Below are 13228 nucleotides of genomic sequence, written 5' to 3'. Positions count from 1 at the left end.
TCCGCATAGACCGGCCCGAGCGCGCACGCCGCGCCTCCGCGCCGCGCCCTGCGGACCCGCGCGGAGCAGCGGTGCGGCCAGATGTGGCGCCGCAGAGGGTGGCGGTGGGCGAGGCGCGGGGGGCCCGGCGGCCGAGGGGAGCTGCGCGGGAGGCCGGCCCGGCCGGCGGGTGCGCGCGCGGAGTGTCGTCGGGCCGGGCGCGCGAGTGACTCACGACTTCGCCCGGGCGCCGCGGGGGAAACAGGAAACTCCTCGCCAACAGCTGGGCAGGACCTCTCGCCGCCCCGAGCCTGCTCCCCGTCTCGGCTCCCGGTCCTCGCCCTCCCTCGCAGCTGCCAATCACGTCCCCGGGACCGGCCCCTCCGGGGCTTTGGCAAACTTTCAGCGGCCTCGCGCGTTCCCGCTCCGAAGACTGACTACGGAGCACTAAGTGCACACGTTCCAGAAAGTCACTGAACGCAGAGAGTGTCTGCGCTCTCCAAAGCACCCCCACCAGCATCCTCCCCTTCCCCACAACCCTCTTCGGGCTGTTCCTAAGTGCTTCAGAGCTGGTTTTCAAACTCCAAGTGGCGACTCAAGAGTGGATGCTGAAATCTGAGTTGTGAGCACTTTTTTTTTTTTTCAAGTAAAACAGTAAAAGTATTTCCTCATTAAACTTTGTTTCAGTTGTGTATGCCTAAACCATCACATTGTAAAATGTTTATTTTACTGTAGGTGGAAGTCCAGAAGTCTGTTCTCAAACTTTAATGTGCTCATGGACCCCCTGAAAATATTGTTAAAATGCAGATTCTGCTTCAGTACATCTAAGAGGCAGCATTTCTGATAGGCTCTTGGGTGGTGCCTCCCATTTTGAGCTGCCTCTTTCTTCCTGGGGGGTGACTGAGTGAGCAATTATAAACAATAAGCCATCACAGAGTGATAATGGTAATGGGAAATGTTATCTTCAGAATGTATCAGGTATGGCAGAAAGTGTGAAAGTAAAAGTGGCCTGGGAGTCAGCTAAGTGCCAGAGTTTGCCTTCCAACACTGCCTGTGAAGGGACAGAACTCTGAGCCCCTCCCCTGCAAAAGGGGACATCGGTGGGAGCAAAGGACGAACTTTCAACTTTCCCTTCTTGCTAAGGTGACCAGGTTTGCCCCCAAACTATCCTAGTGTACATCTGTTTCAAAGTTGAATTATTAACAGAACTCCCTGTCTCTTTCCCATGTGTCTTGGCTGGATATTGACTCATATGCTCATCCTACTTCCAGCCCCCTCAAAGAGTTAGATTCAGTACAGCCCTCTCTCTGGTCAGGAGATCTTCCAGCAGGTTACACAATAGACTCCTTTATCTGAGACAAAGCTTGTTTGCAGAGGCAGGTGGCCAGGCTTACTGGGAGTAAAGGCAAACTAGCTCTCCCTGGAAACCCAACCCCTGAAATCTTCCCTGTCAATCTGAGAGTTCTTTTGCTTGATCCTGGAAGTTAAGTCTTGTCACCATTGTTCCACCCAGCACAGAAGCTGACTTTTAGGAAAAGACCACTTCCTAGCTCTTGAATTTAGGATGCAGGAAGTGGGGTGAAATCATCAGGGTTGGGCATCTTCCTTCCCACCAACCTCCTTGCCAAAGCCACTTGAGCAAAGGAGGAAAGTTGAGTTCAAAATCTGTTTCTCTCCATTTCCTCCACAGGCCCTGCCCATGCCACCGCCACCCCTTGAGCAGGAGTCTCCCAGCCACTCACCCCAATCAGGGCCATTCTGGGCCTTTTCACTCAATTTCTCAAAACCTAGCGAAAGTCAAATTTTCAAAAGGCAAACCTGATTATACCAACCCTTCTATTGAAATCATTTGATGGCTTCCCACTGCTCTTGAGACAGAGGATAGAAATGAGATCCTTGAAGGGGCCTTGAGCCCCTCCTCTCTTGTAACCTTGGGTTTCTCCTCTCCCAATGAGAGGATCTCCACATTCCTAGAATGCACCCCTGTGTTCCTCCCACACAGAGCCTCCCCCCTTTCCCCGGGGCACACTTCCCTTCCTCTGTCCTTCCTTCTACCCAGCCCTCTCCTGGTCTTCCTTGGGTGAATCATGACTTCCTTGATGGGCAAGCTTTCCCTGACCTCCCTGAATAGACTTTTTAAAAAAAATAAATTTATTTATTTACTTATTTATTTATTTTTGGCTGTGTTGGGTCTTCATTGCTGCCCGCGGGCTCTCTCTAGTTGCGGCGAGTGGGGGCTACTCTTTGTTGCAGTGCACGTGTTTCTCGTTGCGGTGGCTTCACCTGTTGCAGAGCATGGCCTTTAGGCACACGGGCTCAGTAGTTGTGGCTCTCGGGCTCTAGAGCACAGGCTCAGTACTTGTGGTGCACGGGCTTAGTTGCTCCACGGCATGTGGGATCTTCCTGGACCAGGGCTCGAACCCATGTCTCCTGCATTGGCAGGCGGATTCTTAACCACTGCACCACCAGCGAAGTCCCTGAATAGACATTTTATTCTGGGTTCACTTGGCACCATATGCCTCTCCTTTTTAGCACTTACTACACCTCCTTTCCCTTCTCCCAAATCAAGTCCAAATTTCTTAAGGACAGGAGTTATATGTTTTCCTCCATTCACTATTGTATTCCCAGGACCTGGCACAGAATAGGTGTTTAATAGACATACGTTGGATGAATGAATGAATGAGGTAATCAAGATTCAGAAGAAAATTGTACTTAATCATCCTAATTATTTTATAACTCGGGAAAAGGCATTCTATTACCTAACAAACTGAGATATAAACAGGCTAGATTTTAGTCGAGGATGATGTCATACTACTTCCTTTTCTTAAAAATGGAGAAGTCTGTGGTTTGGTTTTGTTTTTCTTTTTTTCTAAATTCACCCAAGTTCCTCTGGACAGTATACATACACTTCCTTGCTCCCAGAAACACTGAGGCAAATAAATGCCCAATTGATCCCGAAGGCCTTCTTTTCTATATTTATTGCAAAGAACAGATATTTTACATTCTTAGAGGCCAGGTTCGAGGTATTTGATTCTGTCATCATATATGACTCTGTCATCATATGTGACTAATGTTGATTTTAATTTTGCTTGCCTTTAATATTTCCAATTTCATCTTCAATCTCCTGTGAAACTGAGAGTCTGACTTTGGCATTGCCAAGTGCAAACTCACCTTTCAAAAAGCACTGAAGTGCAATCAGAGACACGTAAACTCGTATATACTGCAATTTGACAATCTTACAAATTTGTCAATATGAACTTCCTTTAGGAATTCTCACTGAAAGAGCAGTCTGATACCCTTAAGCCATGGTCTTCACATATAATTGTATATTTAACGTAATATAATTTTCTGTGTATTCACTTAGGCAGTTAAGATACAATCACAAAAACTGGGCCTTTTGCAGATGGAAACAAAAAGATAAAAGTGTGACTCAGGGTTTGAAAAACAAGGAAGGTAATTTTTAAGTTCTCATCAAATTGAAAAACAATAAAAACCAACTGGAATGAAAGTTAAACAGCTTGAATATCTTCGTTTTTCCAGTTTTACAAACTCTGAACACACACACAGAAAACAACTGGACTGGATCAAAATGTGGTTATTGTAAGCCCTGCATCTCCCGGTTGTGATGAGGCAAGAATTTTTGACTCCCCTGTACTTTCTGACATATGGCTGTTGAGGTTACTGGCAACTAAAGCAGTGGACAGGGAGATTCCTCTCCATGTGAACTGGTCGTTCTGCGTCCTTATCTCTGGGCCAATTTTCCTTCCACTGCGAAGCAGACCAATAGCACTGAGACAACAGTGAATTTGTCTGTTCTGTGTGTGTGTGTGAACCCCCTCCACACACACACACACCTTTCAGGTCATCCGGGATGCTACCTCTTCCAGGAAACATTTTGTGATTCCTCCAGCCTAATGGCATCCCTCCTCCCCCAGGGAGAACCCCAGAAGCATTTAGTTTATTTAACCTATTTTTTAATGTTTGTCCTGTTCTGGCATGGAGTGCATTACCGTTACTCATTTATTTGGGGGAATTCTACCTCACTAACTGTAAAGTCCTTGAAAGCACAGATTGTTTACTCAACTGTGAACGCCATTCTGTGCCCTGCAGTACTCAACGTATGTTTCTTGTCTTCACTAGAGGGAAAAATGAGTCTTTCTCTAATCCATTTCCTTGTTTGCAATTCATCACAGATATTCTTAGAAACTGCAATTGTGCCACACGTTTACAGAAAGCATGAATGGTTTCTTCTGGAGAAAACATAACTTTTTTAAATTACAAAAGTAATGTATGTTAACTTCAGGTAGAAAAAGTCTGAAATACAGATAAGCCAAAGGCAGAAAATAAAAAGGATCCTTAACCCTATCACCCAAAGACAATCCCTTAACATTTTGGAGCACGTCCTCACAATACTACTCTACTCTTCACCTGGCAGCTAAGAAACTGAGGTTTAGAGAGATTAAGTATGTGACCAAGGTCACAGGGCTAGTAAGGACCAGAGCCTGGGTGTGAATGAGGCCTGTCCAGCTCCGGAATCTCCACTCTAGGATAAATTGATCAGGTGGTTGATGGGCCTGGTCACCCTAGTATTTTGAGATGACTCTGGAATGATCAGGCCACCCTTTCCTATTGCTTCCTCGTCTCTTACTCATTAATCAGCCACTGCAGCCCCTTGTCCAGTGGAAAGTCCTTTTGTTTAGCTCACACCTTGTCTGCAACCAGCAAAACTCATGGGCACATTTCAATCAGAAGCTTCCTTGTGTAGTGCCTTGGATACTAGCATGTCACCTCCTTCCTTTGACTGCCATGTTGCTATTGTATCCCCATGGTATGGACTGAACTGTATCCCCCAACATGCACAGGTTGAAGCCGTACCCAACATGACTATACTTGAAGGTAAGACCCTGACCCAATGTGACTAATGTCCTTATAAGGAGAGGAAGAGACACCAGGGATGCTGCTGTGAATACACAGAGAAAAAGCCATGTGAACTCACAGCAAGAAGGAGGCCACCTACAAACCAAGAGGAGAGGCCTCCGGAGAAACCAAACCTGCCAATACCCTGACTTTAGACTTCCAGCCTCTAGAACTGTGAGAAGTAGATTTCTGTTGTTTAAGCCACTGAGTCCGTGGTATTTTGCAATGGCAGCCCTAGCAAACTAGTCCACCCCATTTCCTACATGCTTATCCAGCTGTTCCTTCTCAGTATCTTTACAGGTTTGTTTTCTTCCACTCATTGGTCAGTGCTAGTTCTTATCAAGTTTGTCCTCTGCCCCTTCTCTCATTCCTCCTGGGGAACACAGCTATTTATATGACTCCACTAATCTATGATCATTTCCAAATCTAATTATCAAGCTCTGATTTCTCACCTAAGCTACCATTATTCCAATTGCCTACTCAACTCTCTTCATGGGTGTTCCACGGGTACCACATGCTCATTATTCCAAAATTGGATTCCAGAATACCCGCCCCTTGGTACATTCCTGACATCAGGAAAAGGCTCTATCTCCAACGGGTAACCCAAGGCAGAAACATAAAAATCAGCTAAGAGTTTGCCTCTATTTTACCCTCCAGAACGAACTGGGAATTAGGATCTATCTCTTTACTTTCTAAATATCGCTTGAGTCTGCTCTGTTCTCATCCTCAACACTGACATTATTTTAGTTCTATCTCTTGTTATTTCATATAGCCTTACGTCAGTTTCCTGATCTTCTTGCCTCTCTAGTCTCACCCCTTCCACTACATCCTTCACTGCTACCAAAATATTCCCCTCCAAAAATACAAAAATAACAATCACATTTAAAATTATCCAGTGGCTTCCCATTGCCTTCAGGATAGACTGTCAAGCTACTGTCCATCCATTTATTTAGTCAACCAGCATTTGATTCTCTACTGTGACCCAAATACTCTGTAAGTGCTGAAGATACGAGGACTCAGAAAATGTACTCCTAGCCTTAATTGCTGGGCATTAGGTTGTCCTTATGATCTAATGTGAAACATATTTAAGTAAACAAATAATATTAACAAATCTGATAATATGATTATCACAATAGTGATGAGCTCAGAGTACCACGGGAGAAGGCAGGCAACAGAGGCCATTAACCCAGCCTGAGAATAAGAGAAGGCCCAGGGGAAGAAATGCCTTTTGAGCTGAATCTTGAAGGATGGTCAGGTGAAGGCATGAGGAAGGATGCTACAGGTACCCAGATCAGCAGTTTAAAGACAAGACGTGCGAGCTTGGAGTGGGTAAGGAAATGCAAAGGTTTCAGAATGCCTGGAGTATAAATTTGAGGGGATTTTAGATGGAATGTTTTGGCCCCAATTCTGCACCCCTCCCTGAATTCACACTCTTTGCCTCATGTCTATGTAGTTTCTCCCACTAGAGGCAAAGGGTTCTCATAGTCAAACACTAGCATGGGGTTTGTTATGTGGACAGTAGAAGGTAAATATCTAATTTGGATATTTCAGTGTTATCTGAAATTATATACAAGTATATAATTGTTCTACAATTTTGGTTATATATGCAGTTACAGAACATGGCCAGCATCATTGCTTGCTTGCACAAAATCTATTCTCCCCTTTCCATATTGCTCTCAGAAGTCCAATTTGGTTTGGGATGTAAATTTAACTACATCTTAGGGAAAGGACCCATCCTTTTGGATCGTAGATATACAATCCAATTCTGCACAAAGAAATATAAGAAGAAATCTGATCGGGGCTTGTGAGAAAAATTTTTTTCTCTACGTGGTTTAGAAAGAAGCGACCAAGGAAAGCCACTGTGCCCCTCACTACTTCTGTTTCCTACCCTTGAACATGATTAGGAGAGGCTGAAACAGAGGAGATACAATAAACTTTCAACAATGAGAGGGAAGCCAAAAGTATCAGAGTCGACCCACTGAATCAATACAGTAACTACCTCCATGCGGATGTTATCTGGGGTAGAAAGTCCTCAAAGATGGCTGTGAGCCCTTCCTCCCCTCACCGTACTCACACGTTGCTTCCCGCATCCAGAGGTGGGATGGGATCTATTTTCTATTTTCCCTCTCCTTGAACGGGCTGGCTTTGTAACTTACTTTCACCAATAGAATATGATGGAAATGACACAGTGCCAGTTCTAGGACTAGTCTCAGAGTGACTTCCTCTCTCAGCAACCAGTTACCAGGTAAGAAGTCTGCCTACCCTGAGATCTTCATGCTGTGAGGGAGCCCAAGCTAGCCACATGAAACCACGTGGAGAAAGAGACAGCTGGTCGGCCACCAGATACCCCAGCCCCCCAAATGAAGCACCAAACATGTGAGTAACAAAGCTATCTTGGACGTTCCAGCCCCAGCAAATGCAGAGGGAATAGCCTCAGCAAGATGAGTCCAATCCAGATGGCAGAATCATGAGACGTAATAAACTGATACTGCACAACTCATTAGTTCCAGTCAAAAATCATTTCTAACTAATACAAAGAAGTTCACCGATCATATGGAAAGAGGAAGGTGCTCCAGTCACCATATGGCTGTCAACCTGTGTACCAAATATGAACCACATCAACTATGAATTAAGATCTGTAAGGTTTCTCCAATTATCTTGTGAATTACACAATTGTATGTTTATGTATTTGTTGTCATAAATAAATACATACTCATTTGTATTTGCTTATTATATGTTGCAAACATGTAAATGTACCAAAGTTTTGAGACGTTATTTTAGCAGTTCTCCATTTTTACACATTAATAAGGCATCTCAAAAATCAAGAGGGACCCAGGATAACTTGAGTTCTGGGAGGCCCTGTTTTTCATGTCAGACTGAAGAGTCTGTATTTTATACTCAAGATGATGACAGACATTGAAGGAGATTTTGATCAGGGGAGGGAGATGATCAGAGATAATCATATAAGATTTTCAAATTAGTGACTGGGAAGTCTGAAAGATACATCTGAGGGCATAAGACTCTGTCAGGAAAAGAAGTGTGAAATAACAACTCTTACCAGAGTCATGACCAGGAATGAAGGGAAATCCTAGATAAGAAAGGCAACGAGAGTTCAGTTTGGAAGGAACTGGTGTCTGAATTGACTTGGATGAACCACAGGGACTCTTACGGAAGCAGATCCCCAAGTACCCTACACTTAATAATAATTGTAGCCAACACGTGTTGTCCACACATTCATTACTATGTGACAGATCCTGTTCTGAGTTTTTAATATGAATAACTGCCTTTAGTCCTGACAACAGCCCTATGCAGTTGATAGTATTATCGTACCCATTTTACAGGTGGGAATACTGAACCCCAGGGAGGTTAAGTCATGACAGAGCCAGAATACCAGCCCAGCAAGAGGGCTGCAGAGCCCAGGCTCTCAGCAACTCTGTCATCTACTGCCATCACACCAGCTACCTCCCGGTCTCCCCACTAGACTGTGACATTCTTGAGGCAAGGACTGTGTTTCTCATAGCTTTAGCTTCCTGTGCCTGATCCATATTTGTTGCTTAATAAATACCTGTGAATGAGAGGATGATTCATTGAATAAACTCCATAATATGTAATATTCAAGAACTGAGAGTCTGCAGATTGTGAATTTGGGAAATAAAATCTGTGGTGCCCTCAATGCCTGATGACCAAATGAGGCTAGAGATGCTTGTCAAGGGATCTAAACACCAGCATAAACTTCCCCTTAATGCTGAAAAATGCTTCCCGAAGTAAAAATGGTACAAAGGAGGATAGATTTCACCCAGGAGAAAGGATTTATGTGTTTGACAATTATGTGAATCAGTTTTATCCTAGCAAAACGTCCGTTTCTAATTCTTAAGTTTTTAAGAAGGTAAAATTAAAACAAAACAGCTTTAAATCTTTTTCTCGAACAACACTGCTGTCTTTGGTATCCACAGGGGATTGGTTCCAGGACCCCCTCAGATACAAAATCCTCAGATGCTCAAGTCCCTTATATAATATGGCTTAATATTTGCTTATAACCTGTGCACATCATCCCTTATACTTTAAATCATATTTAGATTACTTATAATACCTAATACAATGTAAATGCTACGTAAATAGTTGCCGGCAGCTCAGGAAAATTCAAGTTTTGCTTTTTAGAACTTTCAGGAATTTTTTTTCGAGCCTTTTCATCTGTGGTTGGTTGAAATCTGTAGATTTGGAACCTGTGGATACAGAAGGCTGACTATACTTGCTTCCTAAGAAATGCTAGACAATTCCCTATCATTTTGACATTATTTTCCAATCTTCAAAATCATTCAACTGAATAGTTATTAACTAAAATATATTAAAAGACTTGAAAGTTGGAAACTTAATCAAATAAAAGTTATTACTTTAATTACAACAAACTAACTGTTCATTTCACAAAAGTACAAAATCACTTAACAGTACAGGTTCAATGACTTAAAAAATATAAGTATCTTAAGGTGGATTTATTTAGCTGGTGTCAGAAAAATGATTAGTAACCATTTTAAGAGCTACATTTAATTTGTACTTCAAATTCATGCTATTTCACAGCTCACAGCATAAAACATGCATGTGTGCTAATTAGATTCAATGACTATTTGAGATTTTCTGGTAAAAATTTTGTACCCTAGTTAAAGGTAAGTATTTGAAGGGTAATGGTAGCTTTTAGGAAGCCCTTATCAAAAGACTGTACCCCCTAAGCAGCTTCTGCCATTATTTAAGCCATCTTTATCTTTTTTTTTTTTTTGCTGCACCACGTGGCTTGTGGGATCTTAGTACCCAGGCCCCCGGCAATGGAAGCACAGGGTCCTAACCACTGGATGGCCAGGGAATTCCCAAGCCATCTTTATCTCTGATTAACTCCAGAGGGTTTGTCAATTGACAGAAGATCAGAAGTGAATTTTCATTGGTGAAATAATTGGTGCTCAGGATATGGAGATTGGCTTAAAGGAGTGGTGCCCTAGACCTCACCCAGTATCCTGTGTTCAGCCACTTCTGGGAGAGTCTGACCCCTGATCTCAGATGAACTGAATTCCACTGCTAGAAAATGGTCACATTTTCCTGGAGTGACCATTTCCTGCAAAATACTTTCAGAATATATGAAAGGACTGAGAGCAGAGTCTTTGCTTTCCCACAGAGGAAGCCAATGCTGGTTTGCTGACAAATATTTGTACACGCATCAGAATTCAGTCTGAGACCCACTTTTATCGTGAAGCGTTACCTGGTAGTGAGGACGTGGCAAGGCCTGGAGTTCTGATCCATTTCCAACTTCTCTCATCAACCAAAGGCAACCAAATATTTGTCAATGACAAATTGGTCCGTTCACAGCAGTTCTACAAACACAGAAACTTTAGATTAATGGCTAAGAATGATTGCAGAGAGTATGTGGTAACAAAACACTCGGCCCGAGTGTATCAGGGGTGAAGAATTCATAGTGGGATGCAGTGCTCTTGTGTAATCATTTGCACAAGTTTCAGATGTTATTAATTATTAACCTGCTGAATCATTGGGAAAGCATGGGTCACTTGCGCTGCAGGCATTTCAAAGGGCTGCCTCCTTCCTGAAGCTGACAGTAGACTCACTGGTTCTTGTTTAGAGTTGCCAAGGCATATGCTTATGTCCAAGTCATAATGACATTCAACCATCTGCTCTGTGTCCTCATTCCTCACCTAGAGGCTATCAGAATGCTACCAGTTCTGTAGGATTTCAGAGGAAGTCGTTCAGAGAGGCTGCCTTTGAAATTTGTCGTTATCATTTTGCCTGCACACACAGAACAAACTCCTGAAAGACAATTAAAACACTGAGCTCTTTTTCCAGCACTTAATGTTTTACTTGACTGATTTTATAGACACCTTTTATTATGCTTGCCTTTTTTCCATCTCAGCCAATTGCTCCAATGAAACATACTGCTTCTCTTATAGGGAACACCCATAAGACATTTTTCTCTAACTAGAGAAAATGAGATGATCGTTTTACCACAGAACTTTTTTAAGTTTTCAAATCATATCTTCTACATGAATATTTCACAGAAAAATAACAATTCTGTACATAAAATTCTACTTCTGGGCGAAGTGTACAATCTTTAGTCAGACCTCAAAATAAAATCGGGGTAGCATTTGCCAATTTGCAAAGAGTCTCTACACATGTGATCTTATTTCTCATCAAAACCACATGATGCTGGGGGGAGGGATAAATCAGGAGTTTGGGATTAACATATACACACTACAATATATAAAATAATCAACAAGGACCTACTGTATGGCACAGGAAACTATACTCAATATCTTGTAATAACCTAAATGAGAAACAAATTTTAAAAAGAACATAAATATATATGCATAACTGAATCACTCTGCTGTACACCTGAAACTAACACAACGTTGTAAATCAACTATACTCCAATATAAGATAAAAATTAGCAAACAAAAAAAACAAAAAATAAACCCACATGAGGCAGCATTTCCTTCCTACTGCTGCCAGGATGGCGATGCCCGTGTTGCGGTGCATTTCCTGGAGCCGGTGGTTTGGAAGCCCAGGTCGGTCAGAAGTCTTGCTCCGGGGCTGTGTAAAGCCCACTTGGGCACCCAGGGGTTGCTGGCGGTGCAGAAGGCTCGGGGTCTGTTCAAGGAATTCTCCCCAGAGAGAGGAACGAAGACAGAGCTCCCCCAGCTCTTTGACCGCGGCCCGGCAAGCAGTTTTCCTCAGGCCATCCACCGCGGTTCGACCCCACGGCGGACCGGCTTCCGGTGGGGCACCTGCTGGCGCTTTGGGGCCTCACTTCCAGCGAGCGCGCCACCACGTGACCACGCTGGTGGGAGAAGCCATGGCGCCGGCGAGACCAAAGCTGCGGCACCGCAGAGCACTAGGCGCTGGAGGCGGAGCCTGTGTGAAGAGGCGTGTGCGCCTGCTCCAAGGGCTCGAGGCTCATCACCGGCGGCTGTTCACTAATGGGCCGACTTGGGGCAGCTTCGTGGTGCAGCGCAACCCGGCCTGGTACCGGAAGCAGCACCTGGTGGACTTCCTAGCGGCAGTGGTCGGCCACTTCCGCATGGGCACGCAGCTGAACCTCAAGAGCCTCGAAGGCAGGAGTTTGGCAGAGTTGTAATACCTGGTGCTCCAGGCCTCTGATTTCTACTACATGTTCCATCGTTATGGATGCCGGGTCCAGCTGGTTGGATCTGAACAGCTAGACAATATCATGTCCGAATCTGAGTTCATCCACAAGTTGACTGGAGAAGATGTATTATATTTGGAATCTCTGTTCCTCTAATTACAGCTGGAGCAAAACTGGGAAAGTCTGCTGGCAATGCTGTTTGGCTTATGGTATCGATTTTTTGTCAGGCAGCAAGATGATTGGGTAGAAAGGTCCCTGAATCTGTTCACTTTTCTGCCCCTTGCAGAGATTGACCACATAATGTAGCTACATGTCAAAGAGCCAGAAAAGCGGGGTCCTCGGAAACGACTTGCTGCATTAGTCACAAAGCTTGTTGAGGAACAAGAAGGGCTGGACTCTGCTAAAAGTTTCACACAAGCCCTTTAGCAGCATAGATGCACTGGAGGTCATGTGTGATCAAGAGTTATAAGAGTTGTCGAAAGAAGCTTCATTTCTGAATTAGTTCTTGACCCTGGAACAAGCGTCCTAGATTTGCTGCAAAGTAAATGCCATTCCAGATGGTCCCTGAGGGTATCAGATGATCACAGAAGGCAGAGTCAGTATAAATCTCAAACAAGTAACAAATCCTGAGAGTGTGTTGTCGGACCACATATTCTTAAGAATGGCCTTTCGTTACGTAAAATAGGAAAAAGGAATTTCTACGTGATAAAATGGCTTCAGCTGTGATGAAAAACCCTTCTGATGGTTCAAACTTATTCATCATTCATTCCCAAGACATACGAACTTATACCTTCGCTTTTGCAAATCCAAATCAGAGAATGGAGTATACTCTCGGCCTCACAGTGTGAGTAATTTCATTATTTATATAGGTTGATTATGTTTGTGGAGTAGTGGGCTATTTTATTTCCTGATCCGTAAACATTAAGGACTACCATAGAAAAGCATGATTTCCAGGATTAATCTCTTTTAATAATTATACTTCATGAAGAACGAAATGCTGTCTTTCCTATCCTGTCCTTGCTCTTTTGGAGATGAGTAGGAACACTGAAAAAGAGGTACTATAAGGACTTGTGGATACTTTTATATCAGGTGTGTATCTCACTGGATTTTTTTGTTGTTTGGGAAGCAAATACAGTTCTCCGTAAAAAAGGAGAAAAGTTAGAGGAAGTCATAGTTGGCATTAGAAATTGAAGT

General features: G+C 43.5%; 1 pseudogene across 1 annotated transcript; it reads left to right on the top strand.

Annotated features, from left to right (window-relative positions):
• The first annotated feature begins 11401 nt into the window (after window positions 1–11401).
• On the top strand, window positions 11402–12760 carry LOC309828114 (tyrosine--tRNA ligase, mitochondrial-like; annotated as a pseudogene). Its single transcript has one exon. The product of its transcript is annotated as a tyrosine--tRNA ligase, mitochondrial-like (transcript).
• Window positions 12761–13228: the final 468 nt, after the last annotated feature.

Source organism: Grampus griseus (assembly GCF_964374135.1).
Source record: "Grampus griseus genome assembly, chromosome: 10".
Lineage (NCBI taxonomy): Eukaryota > Metazoa > Chordata > Mammalia > Artiodactyla > Delphinidae > Grampus > Grampus griseus.
Note: the sequence above shows the minus strand (reverse complement) of the source record. Positions and strands in the feature narration are given on the sequence as shown.